We start from the raw sequence: 5,267 nt of genomic DNA, 5'->3' as shown, positions 1-5,267 counted from the left end.
GGGCGCGCCAAAAGGAGCCCGGGGCGTGGCCACGGGGGAAATCCCCACTCCCATTGGCCGTGACGTAAAGGGGGGCGGGGACGCTGCGAAATAGCCACGCCCACGCCCCAAAGGTGGGGGCTACTAGAGACCTTCACATGTTCTGTATTTTATTTATTGTTATTATTATTTATTACATTTATTACTCTTCTCACCCCGAAGGGGACTCAGAGCGGCTTACAAATCAAATGAACATACAATATATTATTAGCATAGCACAATATGAGCATTCAATTACTATATTGTACTATAGCATTATATGGTAATATTATTAGTAATATTACATTTAACTATATATATAAAAGAGTGATGGCATCACGGCAGCGGACAAAACAACAACAGTAAACACCCCACAACCTCGAAAATTGACATCACAACCCCTCATCCATGCCTCTAGGTTGATACAACAAAAAGAAAAGAAAAATAAATTCCTAATTAGAGGGAGAGGAATAATAGTTTTTATCCAATTGCTGCCAGTTACAAGGCTAAGCTCCACCCACTTGGTCTCCTAGCAACCCACTCAGCCCAGTGTTAATAAAATAATGATAAAAAAATAAATACAAATAATACAATAAAAATTATAAAAAACACTAAAATAATTAATACAATAAAATACTATAACAAAATGACTAAAAATAATACAACAAAATAATAAAATATAATAAATAAAAAAGATAAGTGACAATAAAATTAATTTAAAAAAATACAAATAACATCAAATAAAAATTCCACAACAAGTTTTAACCGATACCACCACCACTTTGCCACAGCAACGCGTGGCCAGGCACAGCTAGTTTAATATATAATATATAATTAATATTATTATATTATTAGTATAATATTGTATTACATTATAATATCATTATCAATATTATAAGTATATACAATATATATTTATAAATTATTGTATATTTTATATATATAGATCTGCAAAATTAGCATAGCGTGTTGCTATTTATTTATTTATTTATTTCCTACATTTATATCCCGCTCTTCTCACCCCGAAGGGGACTCAGAGCGGCTTACAAATCAAATGAACATACAATATATATTATTAGCATAGCACAATATAAGCATTAAATTACTATATTGTACTATAGCATTATATGGTAATATTATTAGTAATATTACATTTAATATATAATATATAATTAATATTATTATATTATTAGTATAATATTGTATTACATTATAATATTATTATCAATATTATAAGTATATACAATATATATTTATAAATTATTGTATATTTTATATATATATCTGCAAAATTAGCATAGCGTGTTGCTATTTATTTGTTTATTTATTTCCTACATTTATATCCCGCTCTTCTCACCCCGAAGGGGACTCAGAGCGGCTTACAAATCAAATGAACATACAATATATATTATTAGCATAGCATAATATAAGCATTAAATTACTATATTGTACTATATCATTCTATGGTACTATTATATTTAGATATCATGCATGCCTTTCATATGCAAATAGGACATAAATGCAGAGCTTCCCCAGAATGCATACCATTCTTAATCAAAATTATTAATTATGACTATGCTGTGAGTTTTCTGAGCTGTCTAGCCATCCTTGATTAGCATTGAATAGCCTTGCAGCTTCAAAGCCTGGCTGTTGCTGCCTGGGGGAATCCTTTGCTGGGCAGTGTTCACTTTATTTATATTATTTATTTATTATTTAAACTTATATGCTGCCACTCCCCTAGGGCTCTGGGCGGCTTACAAGAAAGGCTAAAATCTAACAATTTAAAAACATCTTTAAAATATCTTTAAAAAAAAACTTGGCACTTAATCGCAGGAGGGGACTCAGAGCGGCTTACAAATCAAATGTGCATACAATATATTATTAGCATGAGCATTAAATTACTATATTGTACTATATCATTATATGGTAGTATTATTAGTAATATAACATTTAATATATAATATATAATGAATATTATTATATTATATTAATATTATTATAGTATTGTATTACATTATAATATTATCAATATTATAAGTATATACTATATATTATATATTTATAAATTATTGTATATATATGTGTGTGTGTATATATATATATATATATATGTATATATAAAATTAGCATAGCATGGAACTATTTTCCTGATTTATTATTATTTATTCAATCTTATTATCAAATCATTATTTATTATTGAATTATTATTGTATCTCACAATGGGAGATTTCTATTTGGGACTGGGTTTTTCCCTCCACTAATCCTTTCCCGTCACATGAGGATATAAGGCAATATCTATCTAGGTTGCACAAGCCGGCCTTGTTCCAACTCTAAAATCAGGACAGTAAATAAAGAACAACACTCAGAAAACAGGGGAATTCCAGACAGGGAACAATCTGGGCCAGCTGACACTTCCTAACAAATTATTCCCCCAGGCTGGAAGCAGCCAGGCTTTGAAGCTGCAAGGCAATTCAATGCTATTCAAGCTGGCCAATGGCAACATTCACATTTGCCTGCCATAAATGCAGGCGAAACGTCAGGAGAGAATGCTTCTGGAATATGGCCAGACAGCCCGGAATACTAACTAGTAACTACAACCCAGTGATTCCGGCCATGAAAGCCTTCGACAATATATATCATTGAAATGGTTATGATTAAATTTATTATTATTGTGAAATTATTCTTATTAAAATTATTACAGTATTGTGAAAATTATCATTATTAAAAATTTATTATGACACAGCAATATTAAAATTAAAATATTAAATATTATAATTATAATATATATATATAATATATTTTATAATTATATTTATATAATAATATTAATAATAATAATAATATTAATTATTATTATTATTATTATTATTATTATATATTAATATTATTGTTGTTATCAATTATCATTATCAATGTCGGTCCAATGATGCGTGTGTGAACGAATACATTTGAATACATTACTGAGCATGCAAATGAATGTCAATGCAGACAATGCAGATGTCAATCAAATGCACTTTCCCTCTTTTCTCATGGCGCCACCTAGTGTTCTTTGAAGGAACAGCCTGGGTTCTGCTTGATGGAATATTATTATATTATTTTTATTATCATCATTTTTATTTTATTTTTTCTCCTCTCTTTCTCCCAATGAATATAGTGACTCAAAAAATAAATAAAGGCTTTCAGAATCAGATTGTCAATTTGGGAGGAAATCCAAATGAAGGCTTATTTCTTATGGATCTTGGCTTGCATTACGCTATATTTCATTTATTTATTCGACAAGGAACGAGGACTCAGTCCTTCCAAAGAACATATTTAAAGAGACGGTGCCGTTCTTGACTCGGGAAGCTTCCCAAAGGCCTAATAAGCAGGGCAGCTTTTCCAACAAAAACACTGAGCAACCAATGCAATTCTAGTCTGATCAGAGACCCAAGTGGTGTCGATCTGCATTAATTCGACCGTGTAGACGCACTGGTTGCTATTGCAAAGGATTTCTGTTGCAATGCTACGCGTCAAGGAAAGGCGTCAAGAGGATGGATACCTTTGCCCTTCCTTCCTTCGTAGAACCGAGCTGTTTATTAACGGATCGAGATTAGACACCGCTTTGGGATTTACATAGATGACGATGCATCTGAAGCCAAGGTTCATATGTTCGAAAGGAGATAAAATAAAAATGTGGGAGACAAATAAATAATGATAATATTATATAGCATATTGTTTTATTTTTCTTATACATTATTCTTATATGTTATACTAGCTGTACCCAGCCACGCGTTGCTGTGGTGAAGTCTGGTGGTATGGGAAATAAAGTATTGAGGAATTGGTGGTAGTTAAGGTAAAAGGTAAAGGTTTTCCCCTGGCATTAAGTCCATTATAAATGGGTTATATAGCTGTGTGGAAGGGCCTTGAGTCTACACTGCCATATAATCCAGTGCAAATCAGAAAATCTGTGGAAGAGGCCTAAGGGAGGCCTAACTCGGCCTGTCCCCTGGGCCGAGTGGGTTGCTAGGAGACCAAGTGGGCAGAGATTAGTCCTCTAACTGGCAGCAATTGGATAAAAACAATTATTCCTTTCCCTCTAATTAGGACTTTATTTTTCTTTTCTTTTTGTTGTATCAACCTAGAGGCGTGGATGATGGGTTGTGTTGTCAAATTTCGAGGTTGGGGGACTGTAGTTTTGTTGTTTTGTTGGTCGCCGTGATGCCATCACTCATTTATATATATAGATTATAATATAACTATTTATATTAGTCGGTCACGACTGGACCTAACTTCAGGGGAAAACCTTTACCTTTACCTTTATATTTATATATATTATTGTTATATATATATATATATATATATATATATATATATAAAAGTTATAATATATTTTCATATTATACATCAGAATTTAATTTATTACATAATAATTATACATATTGTTTTATTTTTCTTATATATTATTCTCATATATTATAATATATTATAACTATTTATTATTATTTTATATTATTATTTATTTTTATTATATATTTTATTTATTATTATTATACTTTTTATTTATTATTATTATTATTATAATTGTATATTATTATTTATTGTTTATGTATATTATTTATTATTATTTTATATTATTATTTATCTTTAGTTATAATGAGATAAATAATAATATTTTAATAATAATAATATAACCGCTCTGAGCCAAACTGGGAGTAGCGGTATACAAGTCTAATAAATAAATAAATAAATAAAATAATATATAAATAATAATAATAATAATAATGCAATAATAATAAATAAAATATTATAATAATAAATAAAATAATAGTTAGTTAGTTAGTTATTTACATCACTTTTACCCCGCCTTTCTCCCCGAGGGGACTCAAAGCGGCTTACAATAAACAGGCAAAAATTCAATGCCTAATGTAAAAACAACAATTCATATAAAACAATCTACAAAACAACATATCATATAAAACAGATACCATTACAAAATTTTAAGCATGTTATAATATATTTTCATAGTCTTATACATCATTATATATATATATATATATATATATATATATATGAATTTAGTTTGATCATTTCATTATTCTTAGTTGTTAGTTATTATGCATTTTCATTTTATACTATTATTAATACTATTATCCAATATTCGTACATATCACAATCTATAGTTCAACAATATTCTCGATGTTCCTTGCGGGAGAAATGGCAAAGGCTTTGCCGTGGATGTCGGTCAAGGCCAAAAGGCTAAACATTAAGAA

General features: G+C 29.6%; 1 protein-coding gene across 2 annotated transcripts in view; it reads left to right on the top strand.

The window, feature by feature from the left end:
* LOC103282677 (multidrug and toxin extrusion protein 2) overlaps positions 1-5,267 on the top strand; it is a 48,282-nt gene that overhangs the window by 29,750 nt on the left and 13,265 nt on the right. The window lies entirely within an intron of this gene.

The sequence above is a fragment of the Anolis carolinensis genome, unplaced genomic scaffold, assembly GCF_035594765.1.
Source record: "Anolis carolinensis isolate JA03-04 unplaced genomic scaffold, rAnoCar3.1.pri scaffold_7, whole genome shotgun sequence".
NCBI lineage: Eukaryota > Metazoa > Chordata > Lepidosauria > Squamata > Dactyloidae > Anolis > Anolis carolinensis.
The sequence above is the reverse complement of the archived record's forward strand: the minus strand, read 5'-3'. Positions and strand labels throughout refer to the sequence as shown.